Genomic DNA, 26,428 nt, shown 5'->3' with positions numbered 1-26,428 from the left:
GGCGGGACCGGAGGGCGCCGTGGGTAGCCTCGCCGCTCCTGCAGTCCCGGTGTGCCAGCCTCGCGGACCCCTTCCTGTCTTGCCCAGTCCCGGCCCGTGTTCTGAGTCCTGCAGTCGCGCCACTGCCTGTCGCTCCGTCCCGCGGTTACTCCCGTTGTGTTGTCCCCGGCGTGGCGGGAGGACCGAGCCTGTGGCCGCCATCCCCCTGGTCTCCTGACCCCGAACCCTCGCTCTGGCAGCTGCAGGCCTGCGGTGAGGAGCGGGTCTGAGGGCCCTCTGATGGGACACGTGGGCCCCGCCTTCCTCCACTCTACGGTTGGCTATTTGATCCCAGGAGGGATGTTTTAATTTTCCCGGAAAAAATCGCCTGCACCGAAGGGCAGGGGATGAATTCCGTCCTCACGGATAATGAGGAGACACGACCTAATTGAAACAAATGTTGCCTAGAAGTAAAGGGCAACGGGCCGAGTCTTGGACGGTGCGACACTCACTTCTCATGGTTAGGATCGTTAACTCTTGGGAAACCTCCACATGAAGACGCAAGTGACCAGTCGGATGACTTCAGATGCAACCATCCATTTGCTCAGTGCTCGTATGGGGTTGCATTTTTGCGTAAAACTACGATTCCCTTTGTCCACGCAGTCAATTCCTGCTTTTTTTTAATTTTAATTTAAGGTTTAGGTTTTACAAGACACAAGTAGCTGGGAAGAAGGTGGTTTAATGGAAAGGGATACAGGGACTTTATAGACTGTCCTTCAAGTTGGCGGAAGTCTTATTTTATGGGTGAAGGGGAGTGTGACTTGAGAGAGATTCATCACAAGAAAACGGAGACCTCTTCAGTCAAAAGTGACTGTGGTCCAGCTGTGTTCTGGAGTCCCTGCAGATTCTTGACATTTGCCTCCATCTATAGGTAGATTCCATAGTCAAAATTCACAGAAGGGGTGGGATATCGCTAGACACTCACTAAAGTAGTAAATAATACCGATACACTTAGAATTATTTTCAGCAACAAGGTTTAAAATAAAACAAAGAAGCAGTTGTTGTTTTTTGTTTTTGTTGACCCGGTATTTACTGGGGAAAAGTACTTTTAAAAACATGCAAATAAATTACTTAAATATTTTTATTTTGGGAGATTTTGTTAATTTAGTTCAAGCAGTGCAGTTCAGAGAAGGAAAATGATCCTTTTTGTCCCTTTCAGTTTGGTGCTTTTTTTCTTTATTCATTTAAAATTTTCATAGCCTACTTTACTTAAGTGAAAAATTATTTTTGCTTAGCTTCTTGGAATCCATGTTTGTATAACTCACCATTTTTCTATGCTGCCTTATACAAGGGGGAAAGGATTCTAATTACAAAGTGGGCTTTGTTTATGGTACCATTTTTGTTTTAAAAAAGCAAAATAAACTTCGATCTTGCAGTATTTGAATTGAATTTGAAGTTTTAAGGTGAGAAAGTTTAATATCAGTACAGGTAAAAATGTTATTACACTGACATGTTAAATGTAGGGACAGTCATAGACCTGTTCACATATTAGTGACTTAAACTCTCACAGCAATCTCCAGAGGAAAATGTAGTCATGTTACCAATAGAAATCACCATTTGACTATGATAGAATTAGGCACACTCTATATCAGCGGTTCTCAACCTGTGGGTCGCGACCCCTTTGGCGGTCAAATGACCCTTTCACAGGGGTCGCCTAAGATCATCCTGCATATCAAATATTTACATGACGATTCATAACAGTAGCAACATTACAGTTATGAAGTAGCAACGAAAATAATGTTATGGTTGGGTCACAACATGAGGAACTGTATTTGAAGGGCCAGAAGGTTGAGAACCACTGGTCTATATGAAACTACGGGCATAAGCAGGACCAATTTTGAATTAATTGGGGTTTAGAACTAGAACTATGAAATTATCACCATATACAAAGTCACGATTTCATTTTGAAATGGCCTTCCTTGAAAGACAGTTTAACCTGGCCAGTGTGGCTCATTGGTTAAGCATTGATCTATGAACTAGTAGGAGGTCACAGTTTGATTCCTGGTTGGGAGCTCAATCTGGGGGGTGGGGGGAGGTGCAGGAGGCAGCTGATTGATGTTTTCTCTCATGGATGTTTCTATCTCTCCCCCTCTTCCTCTCTCTGAAATCAATTAAAACATTTAAAAAAGAATAACAGCTAGCATACCTAGTAGCATGTAAGAAAGTCTGAGAAACTGTTTCTCATAGGTCCTTACAACATGACCAAACCCGACAAGTACAAAGACTCAAATGGACCCGCCCCTTTATTCAAAGCCCTGGATTAATCTAAGCAGGGTGGATTGGGCATCCAGCTCCGTGTTTATATCCCACAGAGTGCCTGGACACGTCCATTTGATCAAGCCAAGTGGGTGTTACTACACCATTCCTGTTCCTACATACCTTTCCAGACAGCCTTTGGTACACTTTTGTATTTCTAAATTGCCTCAGAATTCCAACCTGACCTGATTTCATCTCAGTAAAAAAACACTGGAGAAATAGATGTGGGGCTCACCCACATGACGCTGTTCCTATCCATCAACCTTCAAAACTTCCTCTAGCCTTACCAAGCAGCAACAATGACCACAAAGACAAACAATAACAAAGGAACTTTTTAATTGGTTAGGCCTTTTTCTTATTCAAACCTCCATTAGAGTTCTAATTTGCTAAAGAAAAGGCCTCATCTACAGAAAGGGTTTTCATAGATCCGATTATCTGCTAACCATCTCTGAAGCACTCTTTAATAACTCAGGCTGCTGGGTCCTCTACAATCACAGAGACACACAGAAAACTGATGACTCTTACCCTAAAAGTATGGAAGTGTCAGAGTAACTGGGAAAGAAAGTGGTTTAATGGAAACGGATACAGTAATCCACATGTAGGAAGAATTACTGCACCTACATGGGTCGTCTACAGGCATTACGTTGCAAAATGTTCCTGTTTTCAACTGAATATTAATATCAACCAGGTGTTTCATCACCAAAAAGGATTTATTTGGGAAAAAGAAAGGGGTTGCAACCCAGTACAAGCAGACATAGCAAGCTACATGTACATTCTGGCCTATGTGCCAAGATAGAGGAGTATTTATATAAGGGGGAAAAGGAAGTTAAGGAAAGGGGGAGTTACAAACCATAGAACTTTTCCTGTAGAGTTCTCCCAATTACATTAGAGTACATAAGCCCTGGCTAGCAAAGTTCCAGTTCTAGAACCTTCTTCAAATCTCATATTCTGCAAGAAGTCTTCCCAATCTATGTATGCTGCATGGCAAGTCTCAATCTTCTCACCTTTATTAGTTGTGTTTTTGGTTTTCATTATATCCAAACAAATTTTTCTTATCCCAACCAAATAAAATGGGAAATAAAGGTAGAAAGCAAAAAGAAAAAGGTTTGAATTTATCTTTAAAAGTAAGGTAAATGTGGACTTGCATGTTATGATGCTATATGTGGAGATTTGGGAGTTATAATTACTTATACATTTTGCTAATGGCCACTTTATTTAAGACTCAATGGCCAAAATTAATGATTGAGAGAATGAGAGTGTTAGAAGTAAAAAAGGTTGTCAAGATCTTTTAATGAAGTGTTTTCCTAAGTGAGGCTTGCTTATCTGAGATGTGCTCAAATTAACATTTTTAACATTAATAATTATTTTAATGAGTTCTAGAAAAATATAACCAGCACATAAGACTCAATTTTTCCTGGGAATTGGTATTTAGGATGAAGCCAAAGTAGGTGGGCACTCAGACTGGTGAGCCTTACTACTTTCCTTGCCTTTTTTAACCTGTAAGTTGTTTTCATAGCCTCAACATAAGATTAGTTTTCTTGAAGAAGTTAAACATGAAAGGCTACATACTGTATGATTTCATTTTTAAAATTCTAGAAGTTCTACAATGAAAGCAGATCAATGATTGTTAGAGGCTGGGATTAAGGCAAGCAGGAGTGCTTAATAAATATTTATTGAATGAATGAAGGAGCAACTTCTATCACCAACAAAAGCAGGATGGGCCTTGTGATAGATTGCGTTGTTTGCCCATATTCAAAGCCCCTCTCTATTGTATTGCTCACCCATATTCCTCATTCCTCTCCTATGTGCCTGTTCTATTGAACTCAGGCATGATCACGGGAGTTGCTTTAGCCATGAAATGTGAACTGATGTGATGTGTTGTGCATCACCTCCCAGCAGAAGCTTTCAGCACTCATGCATGATTTGCCATTCTCTCTTTTCTTTCTGCCACCAAAGATGGCAGTATTCCAGTGAGGGCCTGATCCACATGCCTAAATCCTGAAATGTGGACCCAATCAGAGCCAACTTGCCCTGGCCATGTAGCGTATGAAATAAGCCTTTCTTGTTAGCCATGAAGATTCTGGAGGCTGTTACCACAGCATGACCAGGTTTACCCTGACATATGTAGACACCCACGCATGTTTTCTCTTTTTCTTCAGACTCAAGGAAAGAGCCTGGTAAATCTCTCTCACCTGTACTCTGGATCCATCCCACATCCTCCCCTCCCCTTCCCCACCTCTCTCCTTAGGTCCTGTTCATTAGTCATCACACCTTCTCTCTTCTGAACCTTCAGACACCCCCTTTCTCTTGACTTCTCCTTGGCATATAAACATATTTGAACCTCTCTCATTTGAAAGAAAAAATAAAACAAAACAAAAACCTTCCCAGTTATCACAGTATCTCTTTCCTTTTCCAAAAAAGAGGTCTCTGACTCCTGTCTCTACTACTTTTTCCCTCATTTTATCAGCTTTTGTCTGTGGCCATATAAGCTGGCAGACCCAATGGGTGTAGTTCTCAGATATTGGATAATAATACCAATAAAAGAAAAAGAAGTTTCTTTTCTTTTCTTCATTTAACCATTATTCCTCTTGTTTTTCTCTCTGACAACAGGGTGAGAGAACATTTTCCTCCCAAAGAAGTCTAACCACAGTCCATATGCCATGGAACTTGGCTGTAGGTCCCAGAAGAAACCACCTGTTTATCTTGGCCTGGACTACATATCTCTTGCTTTCCTAGTGGTGAGTTTTCTGTTCTCCTAAAATACCTGGTAATGAGAGGCAAGGGAACATTTTGGACCCCATCTTTGTCCAGGGTGTTAGTCATACCATCAATCCCAAAAAGCTTTCCCGCATTTTTTCATGAGGCTGAGGGGCTCCTCATGCAGGGAGGAATCTTTGTGGTCTACTCTGAAATTAGAATTCTTGAGTTGTGCATGTGCACTGCATGCCCCTTAGATACTGGTTCAGAAAGAATTTCATCAAGTGGCTCGAAGGTGATCGAACTATAGAGGACTGAGAAACACTAACTAAACTGACAAGCAATACATTGGTCTCTTCGATGGAAAATTCAAGTAATTGCAATGTGAAATAAACCTGACTTGACAATGGGATCCTGTTACCTGTACAGCAGGTTCTCTCTGAAAACCAGTTTGCATGTTAATAATTTGTTTGCCGGATACAGAATAAGACATTGATTGTTAGAGTCTCTTAAAAAATACTTCCATTGCCCTGACTGGTTTGGCTCAGTGGATTGAGCATCAGCCTGCGGACTCAAGGGTCCCAGGTTCGATTCCGGTCAAGGGCATGTACCTTGGTTGCGGGCACATCCCCAGTAGGGAGTGTGCAGAAGGCAGCTGATCGATGTTTCTCTCTCATCGATGTTTCTAACTCTCTATTCCTCTCCCTTCCCTCTGTAAAAAATCAATAAAATATATTTTAAAAAAATACTTCCATTAAGCCATCTAAGTCTTAAAAATTCACTTTTTTAAAATTCTGGGGACATTTCTGTCAAGGTTAGGGTTGTTTGTCTTCTAGAATCAATGCACCCTCTTCTTGGATAGTATTAGAAAACAGTGACGAATTCCATAAGCACCATTTCAATGTGCCAGGCAAGTTACAGTGCCATTTCATTTTACATCAGTGACATTTGAGCCATGTTCTTGACATGGGGATTGGTCATCTTCCAAGTTTTCCAACAGTACATTTGTAAGCTGTTTCTTCAGCTTTTGGTGTTATAATTTCATTGCTTTCTGTTTTCACTTTCAGAAGATGATCTTTTCCTTACAGAATACCCATGTTCTGGATATTCTAGTGTAGTTCTTCATGTGCCAAGAATATTCAAGTTTTAAGAATGACTTTAAAGCTGTGTGCCAGAACCATCATATTTACTAAGAATTCACAAGTTTCTTTACAATGAAATTATTCAAACTAATTATTCATGTGTGTGAGTATACTGAAATGTAATGAGTTATGTTGGCCCTGAATTCTAATTAGTATATAAATATGTTTTAAAAATCAAAGAAGAAATAAATTTATACAGATCATACTTATTCATTCCAATTATTTTTACACATTTGGAAGTGTGTATTATTTTTGATCTTGTAACAAAGTCTGTGAAAAAGTGATGTAAAAGTGAAGAGCTAGGAAATTATGCAATAAATTTGATCATATAACTTGATCATTTGTGCATGACTTGTTATTTTTTATTTTTATTTTTAATATATTTTATTGATTTTTTACTGAGAGGAAAGGAGAGGGATAGAGAGTTAGAAACATCGATGAGAGAGAAAAATCGATCAGCTGCCTCCTGCACACCTCCCACTGGGGATGTGACCGCAACTAAGGTACACACCCTTGACCGGAATCGAACCTGGGAACCTTCAGTCTGCATGCCGACGCTCCATCCACTGAACCAAACCAGCCAGGGCTTGTTATTTTTTAAATTAAACAAGCATGAACACATAAATTTACCTTAAATACTTATAGAATTTAGAAGCATATAAAAGTTGATTTGCATGTTCTAGCTTGCTATGGATTTAAGTGTTGGGGAGCACAAGAGACTTGGTTAGAAAGTTGTAAGGAGGACATTCTGATAAAGGGGAAGTGTGTGGAAGGCCACCTGTTTTTATATCATGTTTTTGTTGTTTTTATATCATGCCTCTGTTGTTGTTATATCTATTTGTTACTGTTTATTTATTAATAAATTTATATATTATTTCCATATACATTTTACTAATTTCCTTTCATCTCTCACACTTCTATTATAGAGAAAGGGCAAATAGCAATATTAAAATATCTCTGCTAATTAATTCCCTTTTTAAAAAAAAATATATTTTATTGATTTTTTACAGAGAGGAAGGGAAAGGGATAGAGAGTTAGAAACATCGATGAGAGAGAAACATCGATCAGCTGCCTCCTGCACACTCCCCACTGGGGATGTGCCTGCAACCAAGGTACATGCCCTTGACCGGAATCGAACCTGGGACCCTTGAGTCCACAGGCTGATGCTCTATCCACTGAGCCAAACCAGTTAGGGCAATTAATTCCCTTTTAATGTGCATGAATTTTGTGCACCGGGCTACTAGTTTTAATATAAACCACTATTCTTCTCTTGGTCCTTTTTTAAAGTTTTCTTATAGAATTGATTATTGGGAGGTGTTTTTCTTTTCAGATTAAATCTGACAGCACTGCAAAAGACATAGTGTAGAGTTATATATCCTCTCCCAACCACCTTTTGGTTCAGTTCCTAAAAGGTTCATAAATATGTCACTGGAAATTTTATTCATATTATGTTTTTCTTCTCTGAGTCTTTTTATGTTTATTACCTGAGGCATAGAATTAATACCTTTATTTACTTCTTATTGCCTGCCTTGCACAGTAAAGCACTATTACTGACATGTTTATTTATTCAGCAACTACTTTGCGCCAATTGCTATTCTAGGTTCTGGGGCTACAATGGTGATGGGAAAACTCATGCTCTTTCTGCTCTCATGGAGTATACAGTCTAGCTAGGAGACAGAAATTGATCAAATATTGGATTATGAACCATGGAAAGTGATGTGAAAGAAAGATATGAAGCTTCCATAATGCTTAAAAGGTGAGCTTAACCTGGAATGGTAGTTCTAAGAATGCTTCCCTGAGAAAGTAATGTTTGAGTTAAAATTTGCAGTAGGAATAGGAGTTAACTAAGTAAACTTGGGGAGAAGAAAAGATTGTTTGGAGGAGAAAGAAGACTTTATGCAAATGCTTGAGGCAGTACTGAACATGGCACATTTCCCTATGAGGGAGAGTATTGAGAAATGAGGTGGAAAAGAGGGGCAGGGTTTACATTGTATACAAGATGTATATTTTGGTCTTATCTTTAACACAATTGGAGTCTATTGACAGGTTTTTAAGCTGGGAAATTACATGATCATATTTAGGTTAAATTAAACAAAAATCAATTTGCCAACAGAGTAGAAAATTGAATGGAGGATATGAAGTGGCCCGTTAAAAGGTTATTATAGTGATTCAGGTGAGAGTTGGTGGTAGATTGGACTATGGCAATAAGAGAGGAGATTAAAGAAATTGATTCAAGGGATATTCAAAAGGTAACATGAACAAATCTTTGTAATGACTTATAGATGGAAGATGAGCAAGTGGTGGGTGGCAAGGACAACTCCCAAGCTTCAGGCTTGCTCAGTTGAGTAGATTTTGGTGCTGATATATTTACTGAAATAAAAAACATCACAGATGAGCTAACTTGGGGGGATAGATCATTTTTCATCTTAGGATGTTTGAGTTGAAAGTGCCTCTGATACATGCAAACAAAAATTTCACATAGCTCTCCTCATCCAGAGCTCAAAAGAGAGAGGCCCAGAATAGATGCACACTGAAGATATATGGGATTTAAGCTCTGGGTGTGTTCGAGATTGTCTAAGGAGGTAGTCTAGGCTCCAGCGAGCCTACAACTGAGCCTTGATGAACTTAAAGGCAGCATAGAAGAGGATGAGCCAACAAAGAAGACAATGAAGTAGCAGCCACAAACAAAAGAGGAATATCAGGAGTGCATAGAATCATGTAAGCCAAAGGATAAGTATGTTTAAGGAAGGGATCAGTCATCATTTTGGCTGCTGATTCAAGAAGAGGATCAAAATATTTATTGAATCTTTTGGCAAAAAATTAGTAGTAATCTTTATGAAAATAATTTCATAGTTTGGTAAGAGAAAAAGTCAGATAGGAATATGTTGAGAAATTGGTGGCCTGTGAGGAAACTGTTGGAAATGTAACTAATTTCTTTGTGGTGAAGTGGAGTCTCCAGAAAAGGAAGTGGATTTAAAATATTTTTCTTGCCCAGCCAGTGTGGCTCAGAGGCTGAGCATCAACTGATGAACCAGGAGGTCATGGTTCAATTCCCGGTCAGGGCACATGCCTGGGTTGCGGGCTCAATCCCCATCAGGGGGCATACAGGAGGCAGCTGATGGCTCAATGATTCTTTCTTATCATTGATGTTTCTGTCTCTCTTTCCCTTTCCTTTCTCTCTGAAATCAATTTTTAAAAATTAAATTTTCTTTTCTCCATTTTTTTTCTTTTTTTGCTTTCATTCCTTATTTTTTTAAAAAGAAAAGCAGGTATGGTTATATGGAATAGAAGGTTGCAGAAGAGACCAATAAGTTAAAGATCCTGAAGAGACAAGAAGTAATAAAAAAACTCAAGGCTGCTAAAACAGGAGAGTGTGGAATTCAAAACCTTGGAAGACTTGGAGAGTCATTGCTCTCACAGTCTCATGTCCTCTCAGTTATGTCTTAGGACAGTTATGTCTTCAAAGTACTGTTCAGGTGGATGTATGTCAACGGCTGTTTTTGTCTATTGTTTTTGGCTCAGTGAATGATAATAAAATGAAGCAGAGTCATTTAGGTCATTCGCTCTTGACATCATCATTCTAACATTACACACACAGTCTTTTTTTTTTTTTTAATACATTTGTGGCATGTGCTTTGTAGGGCATGAGGTCCTTCCTATCAAGGACTCTTTGCCAATGCTGTTTTATATCTCCCCTAGCTCTCTATGTGGGATTCAATGTTTTGCCTAAAGTCTGGTTCACGTGGCAGATAAATGGGGAAGATAAGGTACAGGCAGTTCTTACTTCTCATCATTGCTGCTGACTCATCTGCACCACCAGTACCTCATATCTCTTTGTTATCCTGCATGAAGTGTTTTCTGCATAGGCCAAATGGTAAAAACCAACAGCATATGAGCAGTAATACACATGACAGTCAAGAGTTTATCCTACCTCAAGGTGATTAAATACATGATTTTCAGAACACCTTACATCTAAAGATGAGCTAATCTGTATCTGAAGGTTGGTATCCCATCTTTCCTCAGCAGCAAGAAATATAAAGGTTCAGTCCACATTAATCAGATAAGCCATTCTAGAATTAAGCAGAAAAAAAATGCTTTCTTCTATCCTTTGTGTGTGTGTGTGTGTGTGTGTGTGTGTGTGTGTGTGTATTACTTAGTGATATTATTCAGCTAAACAAAGGTGAAAAGCTAAGAGAAAGACAATGTGGGATAAAAGAAAAGATATAACCAACCTAGTAATACAATTACTTACACTTCTTAAAATCATTTTTTAAAAAGGAAATCTCAGAATTTTCAGCAGGCCTAGAAAGCAATCATCCAAATTAAAAGGAAAAGTCAATGTTCTTCAAGAGTAACTTATATGTAATATCTAGCATAAGTAAGAAGCTGGAATTCATTTATAATTATGCATAAAAAAGCTATTTATTCTCTATAAGACAAATTCAAAACAATCCAAAATGCTAGAAAAACAAAAAGCTATACAAGAAAGCCAGAATTCAAATATACAATCTAAAATGTATAAGACTTTTCAATAATTTGTAGAAAGGAAGAAAGGAGAACCCTTAAAACCTTGACTCCAGAACATACTTTTTTGAGTGGCACAGGGGCTATGATGTTGGTACTATACAGAAGAAAGTCACACGTGGTGACACTGCTTCTTTTCTACAAAAGAAGGGCAGCTCTTCCCTTCAGCCACCGCTTTCCCCGGAAATTCTCCTTCTCTAAGATTGACAACCAAGGGGAATCATTATCCTTTGCAGGTTCCCTTAATACATATTTGTAAAAATCCTTTCATTAAACTTTCTTCGACAACTCTTTTTAAGTATCTACTAGTACCTTGCCATCAAAAGAAAGAGAGTAAGACAATACTTTATTTATTTATGTATTTATTTATTTTAAAATTCTTTTTGAAAGTATTACATATGTCCCTCTTTTTCTCCCATTGTCCTCTCCCAGCCTGCCCCCGCCCCCCAGCCCAGGTCTTCATCCTCCCTATTGTCTCTGTCCATTAGTTATGCTTATATGCACACAAGTTCTTTGGTTGATCTCTTATCCCTATCTCCCCTTGCCCACCCTCTCCAGCCTTCTCTCTGAGGTTTGATGGTCTGTTCGATACTTCTGTGTCTCGGGATCAATTTTTGTTCATCAGTTTATGTTGTTCATTATAGTCCACAAATGAGTGAGATCATGTGATACTTATCTTTTCTCTGACTGGCTTATTTCACTTAGCATAATGCTCTCCAGGTCCACCCATGCTGTTGCAAATGGCAAGAGTTCTTTATTTTATTTATATATTTGTTATTGATTTCAGAGAGGAAGGGAGAGGGAGAGAGATATAGAAATATTAAAGATGAGAGAGAATCATTGATTGGCTGCCTCCTGCACACCCCCTACTAGGGATTGAGCCCACAACCCAGACATATGCCCTTGACCAGAATCGAACCTGGGACCCTTCAATCTGCAGGCTGATGCTCTATACACTGAGCCAAACCAGTTAGGGCAGTTATTTTTTACAGCAGCATAGTAGTCCATTTTGTAGATGTATCACCATTTTTTAATCCACTCATCTGCTGATGGGCACTTCGGCTCTTTCCAAATCTTAGCTATTGTAAATTGTGCTGCTATGAACATAGGGGTGCAGATATTTTTTCTGATTGGTGTTTCTTATTTCTTGGGTATATTCCTAGAAGTGGGATTACTGGGTCAAATGGGAGTTCCATTTTTAATTTTTTGAGGAAACTCCGTCCTGTTTTCCACAGAGGCTGCACCAGTCTGCATTCCTACCAGCAGTGTATGAGGGTTCCCTTTTCCCCACATGCTCTCCAGCACTTGTTTGTTGATTTATTGATGATAACCCTTCTGACAGATGTGAGGTGTTACCTCATTGTCGTTTTGATTTGCAGCTCTTGGATGATCAGTGACTTAGAGCATGTTTTCATATGCCTTTTGGCCTTCTGTATGTCTGCTTTTGAGAAGTGTCTATTAAGGTCCTTTGCTCACTTTTTGATTGGATTGTTTATTTTCAAGACAATACTTTAAATTCTATTTAAGGAGAAGATTTTAGTAAGAGACCCAGTGAGCCTGAAGCAAGCTCTAATGGAGCAAAGAGACAAAAGAGTGAAAGAACCCCCAAAGAACAGCTACCTGACGTTTTTATGGAATGGGACTCTCCTTTCAAACAATAATATTCCTCCATCCCTCCTCCCCATATTCAGTCAAAGAAAGAGCTGAGAAGCTAGGACTTAAAACCTCATAGGATTCCAAGATGGTGGTGGATTAGATGGAAGCCACACTGACCTTCTCCCAGGACCAAACTGGAATTACAACTAAATATAGAAAAAGCATTCTGAATACCCAACTGAAGACTAGCTAGAGCGAACCCTTATAACCAAGGACATAAAGAGGAGGCTGCATCAAGACTGGTACGAAGTATGGAGGTGTAAGAGGGCTGGCTGGGCTTCCACAGGCAGCAGCTGAAGTTTTGGAGGAATATCTCAGGTGCAGGGGGTTCTCCTGAGAATTCTGGGGTCCAAACCCCAAGCTGGGCTCCCCAGCCCAGAGCACCAGGACTGGGAAAGGTGCTCACATAGCATCTGACTGTGAAAAGCAATGGGGTTTCTGTTCACCAGGGAGAGATGGCTAGAAATGCAGGTACCCGCTTAAAGGGCCAATGCACAAAATTTCATTTGCAGTCACTCACCTTGGGCTGGGGCACAATGGATTAGAGCTGTGTGAGGAGAGTCTGGGGTTGGTGGCTCTGTAGGAAGAGCTGAGAGGACAGCACCAGGATCCTGTGCTGTCATTCCCCCATAATGCAGAAGCCATCTTTCTCATCTGTACAGAATTAGCATAGGGGGAAGCAATAGTCCCACCTGTTGGAATCCCTCTCACCCCACCCTATGGAGTTTACACCCTGATGAGGAAGGACTATAGCTGGAGGCTCATTAAGTGACGGAGCCTAGGAGCCTAACGGATAGCCTATGGACAGAGGTGAATCTCTGGGTGCTTTGAGTCTTTGCCTGACCTGCTCCTGTGCCTGGACTAGTAAAAGCAGAACTGGGTGCACAGCCAGGTCCTTTCCACATGCACCAAGGCCCAGCAAAGGGAGCTATTGATAGCTCCAAACAGGTTGCTCAGGGCCAGTCACAGACAGTGTCTGATATTGACCTGTACCAGAGGCCCTCTAAAGAGGCCCAGAACCAATAAACTCAGTGGCCAACAGAGCGACAGAGCAGGATCCAATAAACTTCACAAGCAGCATATTCACAGGGAGATCTTGGCAGGCACCAAACACTGCTGAGGCAAATTCCACTTTGTATGACCGCACCTGCTCAGCAGCCTACATGCTGTGTTGGGTGTTGAGCCTCATTGTCAGCAGACTGAGGGTTGAGCCCATGCATGAATGAGCCAATAGCAATCAGGAGTCAATTACAACAGGGGGGCCCACACAGTGTACACAAGGGACATTCTTAGAGCACCCAGCTCATGTGATCAGGGAGATAGCACCGCTGGATCCCACAGGTCATGTACTACATAGGCCACCATAGTAGATCTACCTAACACATAGAAACAAACACAGACAGCCAAAATGAGGAGACAAAGAAACAGGCTTCAAATGAAGGAACAAGAGAATTATCCAGAAGAAGAGCTAAATAAATGAAGGTAAGCAATTTATCAAATATAGAGTTCAGAGTAATGATTATAAGAATGCTCAACAGCATGAAAAAGGATATAGAAACCATAACAAAGGACCAGTCAGAAATGAAAAATACCATATCTGAAATAAAGACAACACTGGAAGAAAAAAAACAGAACATAACAACAGCAGGCTTGATGAAGCAGAGGATTGAATCAGTGACTTGGAAGACAAGGCAGAAAAAACACCCAATCAGAATAGCAAAAATAAAAAGACTTAAAATAAATGAGGATAGTTTAAGGGACCTTTGGGACAACATGAAGCATAACATCAGCATCATATGGTACCAGAAGGAGAAGAGAAAGAACAAGGGATTGAGAACCTATTTGAAGAAATAATGTTTGAAAGCTTCCCTAAGGTAGTGAAGGAAAAAGACATAAAGGTCCAGAAATTATAGAGAATCCCAAAGAAGATGGATCCAAAGAGGCCCACACCAAGACACATCATAATTAAAATGCCAAAAGTTAAAGACAAAGAATCTTAAAAGCCACAAATGCAAGTCAGTTATCTATACAGGAGCTCCCTGTGTAGACCATCAGCTGTGTAGACCATCAGCTGATTTCTCAACAGAAACATTGCTGGCCAGAAGGAATTGTTATGAAATATTCAAATTGATGAAAAACAGGGACCTAAAACCAAAGCTACTTTATCCAGCAAGGCTATCATTTAAAATTGAAGGAGAAATAAAGAGCTTGCTAGGCAAGAAAAAGCTGAAGGACTTTGTTACCACCAAACCAACATTACAAGAAATGTTAAAGGGCTTGCTTTAAGAAGCAAAAGAAGAAAAGAGAATAAAAACAAAGGAACATAGTAAAAAATAAAATGACAATAAATATGAACCTATCGATAATCACTTTAAATGTAAATGGCTTGAATACTCCAATCAAAATTCATAAGATAGCAGAATGGTTAAGAAAACAAGATCTATGTATAGGCTGTCTTCAAGATATCCACCTCAGAATGAAAGATACACACAGGCTAAAAGTAAAAGGATGGAAAAATATTTGATGCAAATGGAACAGGAAAAAAGAGCTGGGATATCAATACTTATATCTGACAAAATAGACTTTAAAAACAAGGCTAAGTAAGACAAAAGAAGACACTACATAATGATAAAGGAATCAATCCAAGAAAGAGATATGCACTCAACATAGGAGCAGCAAAATATGTAAAGAAAATCTTAATGGGCAGAAAGGGAAAGATTGACAGTAATATAGTTATAGTAGGGAATTTTTACACCCCATTGAGATCAATGGATAGATCTTCCAGACTGAAAATCAATAAGGAGACATCAGCCTTAAATGAAACAGTACTTCAAATGGATTTAATTGATATCTTCAGAGCAGTCCACCCCAAAGCAGCAGAACATACATTCTTTTCAAGTGCACATGCAACATTTTCTAGAATAGACCACATGTTAGACTTGAACACAAACCAAGTCTCAATAAATTTAAGAATATTGAAATGATCTTCTCTGAACATAATGCTAGGAAACTTGAAATCAATCATAAGAAGAAAACTGAAAAACAAAAAAAACATGGAGGCAAAATAACATTTTACTCAACAATTAATGAATTAACAATGAGATCAAGGAAGAAATCAAAAGATATCTTGAAACAAATGAAAATGAGGCCACAACAACTCACAATCTGTGAGACTCAGGGAAAACAGTCCTTAAAGGGAAATTTATAGCATTACAGGCCTATCTCAAGAAATAAGGAAAAGCTCAAATAAATAATCTAACTTTACATTTAATGAAACTTGAAAAAGAACAACAAACAAAACCCAGAGTAAGGAAAAGGAATGAAATAATAAAGATCAGGGCAGAAGTAAACAAAAGAGAGTCTCAAAAAACACACAACGATACAAAAGATCAATGAAACTGAGTGCTTGTTTTTTTAACAAGATGAACAAACCTTTTACTGGACCCATGAAGAAAAAAAGAGACAGGACCAAAATAAATAAAATCAGAAATGAAAGAGGAGAAGTAACAACCAACACCAAAGAAATACAAAAGGATTGTAAGAAAATATTACGAACAACTATGTGCCAAAAAAATTGGGCAATCTAAAAGAAATGGCTAAATTCCTAGAAATATACAATTTTCCAAAAGTGAATCAGAGAATCTGAATAGGCAGATTACAACTAGTGAAATTGAAGCAATAATAAAAAACAACAACACAAAACTCCCAACAAACAAAAGCCCTGGACCAAATAGCTTTACAGGTGAATTTTACCAAACATTCAAAGAAGAACTAGCACCTATCCTTCTCAAACTACTCAAAAAAATTCAAGAGGAGGGAAAACTCTCAACCTCATTTTACAAAGCCAGCATTATCCTAATCCCAAAACCAGATAAAGACATGACAAAGAAAGAAAATTACAGACCAATATTCCTGATGAACATAGACTCTAAAATCCTCAACAAAATATTAGCAAACCAAACCCAGCAATACATTAAAAAGATAATACACCATGATCAAGAGGTATTTATCCTGGGGATGCAAAGTTGGTACAATATCCACAACACAATAAATGTGATATACCCCATAAACAAATTGAAGGGTAAAAACCACATGATCATATCAATAGATGCAGAAAAAGCATTTGAGAAAATCCATCACCCATTTATGGTGAAAACTCTCGGCAAAGTGGGAATAGAGGGAATGTACCTCAATGTAATAAAGACTATATAAAGCAAACCCACAGCCAACATCATAATCAATGGGCAAAAACTGCCAGTATTCACCTCAAGATCAGGAACAAGACAAGGATATCTGCTTTCACCACTCTTATTCAACATGGTATTGGAAGTCCTAGCCACAGTAATCAGACAAGAAGAAGGAATAAATGACACACAAATTTGAAAGGAAGAAGTAATACTATTATTATTTGCAGATGACATGATATTTTATATAAAAAATCCTAAAGAGTCCACCAAAAAGAAAAAAAAACTATTAAAGTAGTTCAGTAAAGTAGCAGGATGCAAAATAAATATTCAGAAACCAGTGTCATTTTATACACCAATAATGAACCATCAAAAGGAAAACTAAAAAAACAATCCCAATGCCAACTGCTTAAAAAAGAATAAAATACCTAGTAATAAATTTGTGTTATGCTTTTAAAAAAATATTTTAATTGATTTCAGAGAGGAAGAGTGAGGGAGAGAGAGGTAGAAACATCAATGATAAGAGAGAATCAGTGATTGGCTGCCTCCTGCATGCCCCACATTGGGGATTGAGCCCACAACCTGGTAATGTGCCCTTGACTGGAATAGAACCTTGGACCCTTCAGTCCGTAGGCCGACATTCTATCCACTGAGCCAAACCAGCTAGGGCAGTGGTCGGCAAACCGCGAGTCGCGAGCCACATGCGGCTCTTTGGCCCCTTGAGTGTGGCTCTTCCACAAAATACCACGTGCGGGTACGCACATACAGTGCGATTGAAACTTCGTGGCCCATGCGCAGAAATCGGTTTTTGGAAAGGAGATAGAGGAAACAAGTATACAAGACTAGTGTGGATGGGAGAGTTGGGTCAATCAGATTGAGGACACTTTTAGCAAAGGCCAGCTTAGGAGTACCCTAATTAAGTTAATAACAATGTACCTACCTATATAGTTTAAGTTGAAAAAATTTGGCTCTCCAAAGAAATTTAAATCGTTGTACTGTTGATATTTGGCTCTGTTGACTAATGAGTTTGCTGACCACTGAGCTAGGGCCTTAGAAATAAATTTAACCAAGGATATAAAAGACTTGTATTCAGAAAATATGATACTGAAGAAAGAAATCAAAGAAGATGCAAATAAGTGGAAGCATACATCATGTTCACGGATAGGAAGAATTAACATAATTAAAATGTCCATACTACCCAAAGAAATCTGCAGATTCAACAGAATTTCTATCAAGATACCAATGGCGTATTTCACAGAACTAGAACAACTGTTTCAAAAATTTATATGGAACCACAAAAGACCATGAATAGCAACAACAATCTTGAGAAAGAAGAACAAAGTTGGATAAATCATGCTACTTGATATCAAAGTAACCTACCAGACTATAGTAATCAAAACAGCATGGTACTGGAATAAAAACTACATATAGATCAATGAAACAGAATATTTCCCACACCTTTATAGTCAGTTAATATTTGACCAAGGAAGCACAAGCATACAATGGACTAAAGAGAGTCTATTCAATAAATTTTGTTGGGAAAATATAACAGATACATACAAAAAATGAAACTAGACCAACTTCTTACACTGCACACAAGAATACATTCAAAGTGGATTAAAGACTTAAATGTTAGACTTGAAACCATAAAAATTCTAGAAGAAAACATAGGCAGTGAAATCTTGGACATTTCTTGTAGCAATATTTTCTCTGAATCATACTTGCCACGAGATGAGCACCTTATGGCAAGGGAAACAAAAGAAAAAATAAACAAATGGGACTACGTCAAACTAAAGGATTTTTTGCACAGCAAAGGAAATCATCAACAAAATGAAAAGACAACCCACTGAATGGAGACCATATTTGCTAATGACACATCTGATAAGGGGCTAATGTCCAAAATTATAAAGAACTTATACAACTCAAAACAAAAAAACAAACAAACAAACAATCCAATTAAAAAATGGGCAAAAGACCTGAATAGACACGTCTCCAAAGAGGAAACACAGATGGCTAACAGACATATGAAAAGATGCTCAAAGTCACTAGTCATCCGATAAATGCAAGTTAAAAACCACAATGAGATATCACCTCATGCCTGTCAGGATGACTATCATTAGTAAATCAACAAGTGCTGGCAAGGATGTGGGGAAAAGGGACTGTTGGTGGGAATGCACTGTTGGTGGGAATGTAGATTGTGTAGCCGCTGTGGAAAGCAGTATGGAGTTACCTTAAAAAATTAAAAATGGAACTGCCTTATGACCCAGCAATTCCACTTCTGGGAATTTATCCAAAGAAACTCAAAACATTAATTCAAAAGAATATATGTGCCCCTATATATGTTCATTGCAGCATTATTTACAACAGTCAAAATTTGGAAGCAGCCCAAGTTTCCAGTAGTATATGAATGGGTAAAGAAGCTGTGGTACACTTACACAATTAAATATTACTCTGTTGTAAAAGGAACAACATTTTACCTTTTGTGACAGCATGGATGGACCTGGAGAATATTATGCTCAGTGAAATAAGCCAATTAGAGAAAGACAAGTACTGGATGAATTTCACTCATATGTGGAATTTAATGAACAAACTGACCTACCAAGCAAAATAGAGGCAGAGTAATAGACAGCAGGCAGACAGCTCTGGTGTGTGTGTTTGGGCTGGGGCAAAGGGGCTAAGGGAATGAGCAAAAAAGAAAAAAAAAAAGAGAGAGAATTCATGGACATGGACAACAGTGTGGTGATTGTGGGGGAAGGTGTGGAGGTGGAAGAGGGCTTACAGGGGATAAATGGTAATGGAAAAAATAAAATAAGTTTCACCCAGTGATGACTGAAGGTCATGAGGTAAGTGTGAGAGGAGTCGAGAGACACAAAACTCTTCTTTCCTTTGTCAGTCTCAGTCCCATGTCCACATGCCTCTCATAATGTGCTCATCTGTGGCAAGAATGATTCTACTGTTTGTTAGATGCAAACATACAACCTTGGGCTTCAGTGGACAAACAGAAATCTATTTCCATAGCCACTACTAACTCATTAGAACTGTTGTGCAAGTTACTAAAAAAGCTCCTTTCCTGCATCTTGACAAGCAGACCAGGCTAGATCTGTCCCCACTCACTCTTCTGGAGGCCTTGTGTGACCAAGGCATAGCTTCCATCACCACATGCAGTGGCCTTGCCTGCCTCTGTGCCAGAGGAAAAACTGGTTATGTCGGACTGACTGAGAAACCTGTCTTGACCTTTCTAGGCTGATGCAATGAAATGCTGGCAAGAAAAAAAACAGTCCCCAAAATCACAGCAGGAACGTCAAAATCAACCGGGTCTTCCGAGGTTGGCTTATGAAAAGGGACTTGTCAGGTGTTTTGATCTCATACCAACACATCTCAACAGAAGCCCAAATCCAGGTATAAGGCACATTGATGATCCAATGGTTGATTTTTCATGAAAACATCTCTCCTGGTGTTTAGGTCAGCTCAAATGGCAGAAAGCACTGCCTCTCCGTCCTCCCTGCTTCAGATCCACTTACATGTTGGCATCCTTTCTCTCACTTCCCAGGGCCCTTCTCTGTCTGCTTCACTCAGTTGCCCATGGGCAACCACACGGCATGCATTAAAGTTCCTCCCCACCCTGCTTCCAAATGCCTCTGTGAATTGTGACTCAGTTGTGAAATAGGCAACGTGAACTTAGAATTACCCCATTCTGGGTCCTTTTCTCTTTCCTTGGTGCTCCCTTCCCCTGTTTTAAAGTTCCAAGATCTTTTTGCTTGAAAGCAAACCTGCTCTCCCAAAAGAATTTTTTCAATTATTTATATTTGATCTGAATCTCTATCTAATAACAATAAATGTTTGCATTAAATAGGGTTGGTTTTGTGGTACTTTGATATAGTTATGATGTTATGGTATGATTACCATTTTTAACCCAGTGTGGGTGTGGCCAGACTCCACTGCTGGTTGGATGTAGCACTATCATATTTCTCAATTTAGAGCAATTAAAGGGCCCATTCCTAATCCAGCACTAACCTAGTGCTTGCCCTTAAATATACTGATTGGTTGTGTACTTTATATATGCTGTTTACAACCACTTTGGTGTTTTTATTATCCCCACTTTCAAATAAGATAATATACCTATTCCTTCTTCTTAATGCTACGGTTTATTTCCTTCCTTCTCTTTTGAACATGGGCTTTTGGGGGGGTTTGCTTTTAGGACAAGGGTTATTCCAGATAATAATAAGAGGAACAATAACTGTTATTTATTGAGCACTTACTCTATACAAAGCATTGTGTCAAACATTCTACAATAGTTATCTAATGTATGCTTTATGTCAATCCTTTGGGGTGGGGATTACCTTAAAGAACAGAGATTAGATACTTTGTCCTAAATTACACATCTAACAAGTGGTAGAGAGGTTTAAAGCTGAAACCATCTGACTCTAGCTCCTCAACCCTAGAGTCTCCCCAGTTTCGATGTGGATACTCAAAACAATGATGAGCAACTTCACTGAAACTTTAATAAGAAGTAAAGTAATAAAGTAAGTTATAAAGCATGCTATGAAAATCACCCCATGTTGGCTAATTGCATAACAGAGCACACGTGAATCTGGAAAATAACAATTTCAAGTTTTGCAAATAGTACACAGTACAGCTGGAAAACATAGCACTCCTGATTTTATCTGAGTTGAAAGTACACAAACACACTGCAGTGCCTTTGGTCTGTGTGTATTCCCTTCCTGTTTGTCACTTTCCCCCAGGGGAACGGAAACAAAGACTCCTCTACCATCTCCTTCAAAATTGGTTCACCCAGTAGATTTTTAAAATTCTATATGAGAGCGCTGGAGGCTAAGTAATTGGTTGCTTGCCTTATTTAATGCTTACTAGTATTCTCCCTGCCAGGCAAAACTCTGATGTTCATAAATCTAATTTTGTGCAACCTCTACATATGAAGTAGGATGTCTTAAAATGAAAGGGCCTTCCATTCTGTACATTTTAAGCTAGTCTTTTCTTTCAGTTTCTTTCTCCAAAGTTTCTTTTCTCTTCTTAGAAAGTTCCTTAAACTTGCTCCACAATTCTTCTTTCTACTTCTTCTTGAATCCTTGTTCACTTCCTCAAAAATAAAATTAGAGCCATTTCCCAAGGGTTCTTTCCTGGTCCTGTGTCTGTAATTCCATTTTAAGTCAGCAGTCTCTCTTGCACAAATTCCCGTATCCTGACTCTAACTTCCTGGAACCAGCTCTTTACTTTTTTCTTCTTTTCTTAAAAAAAATCTTTATTGTTGAGAGTATTACAGATCTCCCCCTTCTTCCCCCCCATTGCTCCCCCTCCTTCCGGTTCCCACCCTTACCTGCCCCAGGCCTTCACACCCTTTTGTTTGTGTCCATAGGTAAGGTCTCCCCCCCCTCCCCCTTCCCTCTGAGATTCCTCAATCTGTTTCATGTTTCCATGCCTCTGATTCTATTTTATTCACCAGTTTATTTTGCTCATTAGATTTCTTGTTCGATTATTTTGATTTTTAGATTCAATTGTTGATAGATATGTATTTATTGCCATTTTATTGCTCATATTTTAAAATATTTTTTCACTCTTTACTTTTTTAAACTTCTTTTTCACATTAAAATAATTTATTCTAAATTACAGTTGACATACAACATTTTATTTACTTTCTCTTTTCTCTCTCTTTACCTTTCTTCTTATTTTTTCACATCATCGTTTCTGTTATATGTCAATTTTTCTTTTTCAATCCTTTTGCTCCATTTTTTTCTGGTCCTTTTACGAAGGACCATTTGTTGGCAAGACTGCCTAACCCATTTCTGATTCTCATAATCTGTATGATCCAGATTAAAGAAAATATTGATTTTAAGGCCAAGCTCCTTCTCCTCTCTTTCTTCTTCCCCCAAAGTTAAAAGTTTGGCTCCGGTTGGCTTATGGAACCCTTGTTGTTTTCTGTATGATTGTAGAACAGTGGTTATCAGAGTGATCTAGGATATTTTCTCAAATGAATATATCTGATCTTCTCATTTCTTCTACCCTTTTTTTTAATATTCCCAGAGTGGAGTGATATAGAGGACAGAGAGCAGACACAAGCTTTTTGACAAAGCTTCAGGGGATTTGCCTGCTGTGACCTTCTCCAGTTCTGGTTCTGATTGAGCTCCTCCACTCTAGAAGCTTCTTCCTGGGTCAGAAATAGATACATTTGTGTAAGGCAGTATCCTGCGGTTGATGAATGGGCCATCAGTTTAGCAAGCGGTGAATGAAGTGCTTCTGGGGCCAAGATGTGAATGGCACAAGGAGGCAATCAAAAAGCTCCTTTCCCATCTGCTGCAGAGTCACTTGCTTGATGCAAGGGTTAGGGTTGAGCCGAGATTTGTTTTATTGTAATTAAGAGTAGTTTCACCCACTGCACTGGAACTTACGTGTTGAGTCAAGAACTTTAAAAAAAAATTCCTGCCGGAACCGGTTTGGCTCAGTGGATAGAGCGTCGGCCTGCGGACTGAAAGGTCCCAGGTTCGATTCCGGTCAAGGGCATGTACCTGGGTTGCAGACACATCCCCAGTAGGGGATGTGCAGGAGGCAGCTGATCGATGTTTCTCTCTCATCAGTGTTTCTAACTCTCTATCTCTCTCCCTTCCTCTCTGTGAAAAATCAATAAAATATATTAAAAAAATTCCTATTCTGAGTTTATATCAGATCAAGCCTCTAGCTCATATATAGAGTCTGCCAAACTCTCCAAGAACTGCAAGTCTACTGAGTCCAAAACTAACTAACTAAATAAAATACTAAACAAGTAATCTCCAAGCAATGTCTAAAGGTTGTCTGACCTGGACTCAGAGCTTTGGATAGAAATAAAAACAAATAGACATTGACCATCTACAGTGACATTCAAGGAATCATTATCTGTATCTGATGAGACATCAAATCAACTGCATCCTCCAGAGGAACAACTACAAGAAGAACTTGTTTTTGTATTTGATGAAGAGATGCAACAAAGGGAAGAATGAATAAACACATTTACTCATTGGTCAGATGATGATTCAGATTGTGAAATTGATGACCAGGATTTAAACAAGAGTTTTATTATAACTGAAATACTTATGTTAACATTAAAAACATTCAACCCTGTAAAGAATTTTTTTGAGTTTATTTGAGCCAAACTGTCAACAATTGTTGTGAAGCAGAACCTCAACGGATTGAGATAATGCTCCAGAGAATGGTGGGTTACATCTATATTTATACATTGCAATCAAAGGAAGGGATGTAGGTGGGTTACATGAAATCCATTGGTGATAGACTAGACAGGAGAAAGCAAAGCAGGGAAACCCTTGGGATTGGATAAAAAGGAAAATGATAGACACATACTTAGGTGGGTGCAGGAACAATTAACATGATAACAATGAAATAATTTGTGGTATCTGTCCTGGCAAATGATAGACACATACTTAACCCCAAGGGGTCTGGAAAAAGGGAAGTTACAAGTTACCCAGACATTTCAAGGGTATGTTATCATAGGTGCAAAAAGGTAGATAGGCTCAGTTAAGGTAAAGGTTGACCTTGTCAGTGAAGATACCAGCCTAGGATGTAACTACCCACCATAACTGCTTTTAGTTAAAGTTTAATTTCAGACCATCCTTTGTGGTTACTTTAGGTCTTTGAGTTTGCAAGACTGCCATGCAGGCCTTTCCTGAGCTTGTGTTTGCATGTGGCCCCTTTCGTCCACACTTATAATAAAAACTGAGAAAACATCCTGAATGAGGCTGTGAGGACAGGAATGGGTATTTCAATATTACTATGAACAGGATTTGTGCATGCAAAAGAAAAACACACAGCCATTAAAAAATTGACAAGGTGATTTGGAATTCATTTGGAAATTCAAGAGACTCAGCACAGCCAAAATAATCTTGGAAAAGAAGTACAGAGTTGAAAGACTCAGACTTCCTGATTTAAAAACTTAACACAAAGCAACAATAATCATGATAGTGTGGTATTGGCATAGGGATAGATATTTAAAACAATGGAATAGAATTGAGAATTCAGAAATAAACCATGTGGTCAGTTAATTTTTGAAGGGTGTCAAAACCACTCAATAGGAAAATAATAAGCTATAAGCTTTTAAACAAAAGAACGCTGGAACAGCTAGAAAGTCACATGCAAAAGACTGACACTGAATCCTTACCTCACACCATATACAACTACCAACTTAAAATGGATTGAACCCAATTATAGTAGCCTAAAACTATAAAACAATTGAAAAGAAAACAGACATAAATCATTGTGAAATTGGATTAGGCAATTGTTTTTTTTATGACTCCAAAAGCAAAAGTGACAAAAGAGAAAATAGTATCTTAGAGTTCATCAAAAATTAAAAATTTTGCATTACAGAAAACATTATCAAGAAAATGCAAAGATAAGCCACAAAATTAGAGAAAATATTTGCAAATATATATATCTAGGTATTGTATCTAGAATACATAAAGAACTGTTACAACTCAGTAATAAAAGAACAAATAAACCAATTAAAAATAGGCAAAGAATATGGATAGATATACAAAGAATATGAAAGAAGATATACAAATGCCAATAACACAGAAAAAGATGATTGACATCATTACCTACCAGGGAAATGCACATAAAAACCACAATTGAGCTAATACCTCTTCTTCTCACTAGGATGGCTATGATCAAAATGACAGATAGTAACAAGTGGGAATGTAAAATTGTGCAAACACTTTGGGAAACTGTCTAGCAGTTGCTCAAAAGGTTAAATAAGGATTGCCATATGACCCAGCCTTTCCACTGTTAGGTATATACCTAAGAGAAATGAAAACATACGTCCAAACACAAACTCATACATGAATGTTCATAGAAGCATTGCAAAAGTGAAAAGAACTTAAATGTTCATCAACTAATAAATGGTTAAATAAAATGTAATGTATCCAAGTAACACAATATTATTTGGCAATAAAAAAGTACTAATACATGCTACAACATGAAAACATGCTAAGTGAACAAAGCCAATCAAAGGGCCACATATTGTATGATATCATTTATATTAAATGTGCAGAATAAGGAAAGCTGTAGAGACATAGGGCTGGTGAGGTTGGGGAGAGGAAATTGCAAGTAGCTACTAATCGGTAACAGGTATTTTTTTTTTTATGGTAATGAAAATGTTCTAAAATTGATTGTGGTGGTGATTGTAGAGTTCTGTTACATAGTAAAACCACAGAATTGTACACTTCAAATAGGTGAACTTATCATAATTACATGTGAATTATCCTATATAATAAAAGTGTAATATGCAAATTGACCGAACGGTTGGCAGGGGGCAGGCCGGTGAGCAGGCAGTGCCAGACCAGCCAAGGCGCATGCCAGCGGGCAGAGGGAGGGGCCAGCAATCGGGGACAGTGGCGACCAGCTGCAGCAGAGGGGCAATGGCGGGGGGGAACCGGTGCTGTCCCCTTATCGGCCTTCCTGGTTGCCTCCTGCAGAGGAAGGCCATCAGTTGCACATCCCCTAAGGGCTCCCAGACTGCGAGAGGGTGCAGGCCGGGCTGAGGGATTTCTCCTGCCCCCCAGTGCACATATTTTCATGCACCAGGCCTCTAGTATCTTAATAAAGCTGTTATAAAAAATGACTGCTCTAGTGGTATAGAATAAATCCCTTAAAAACTAGTTATAAAACCATTTTCCTGCATAGATCCTTAAGATACTGGCATTTCACTGCCAAGCAGTGGATATTATACTAGAATGCTGGGGAAAGTTTTAAAAAAGGGTAAATTAAACAGGGAAGTCAGAGGGGGAAAGGGCTGGACTGAAAGAGGCTGTGAGGACAAGAATGGGTATTTTAGCCCTGACCCAAGACCATAACTATAGAAGTCTCAGTGGACACTTGTGGAGACAAGATGCCACCCCCTCCACCACCCCACTCAATGCCTTAGCTCCATTAGAG

At 38.7% G+C, this 26,428-nt stretch overlaps 1 long non-coding RNA gene across 1 annotated transcript; it reads left to right on the top strand.

Moving 5' to 3' along the window:
* The first annotated feature begins 6 nt into the window (after nt 1-6).
* LOC106725518 lies at nt 7-6,432 on the top strand. The gene is made up of 3 exons (XR_001361402.1): nt 7-910; nt 4,906-5,033; nt 6,060-6,432. It is a non-coding gene; the product is annotated as an uncharacterized LOC106725518 (long non-coding RNA).
* The last annotated feature ends 19,996 nt before the right edge of the window (nt 6,433-26,428 follow it).

This window comes from Myotis brandtii, unplaced genomic scaffold, assembly GCF_000412655.1.
Source record: "Myotis brandtii unplaced genomic scaffold, ASM41265v1 scaffold17, whole genome shotgun sequence".
Classification (NCBI taxonomy): Eukaryota; Metazoa; Chordata; class Mammalia; order Chiroptera; family Vespertilionidae; genus Myotis; species Myotis brandtii.
This window is presented reverse-complemented; position numbering and strand designations above follow the sequence as displayed.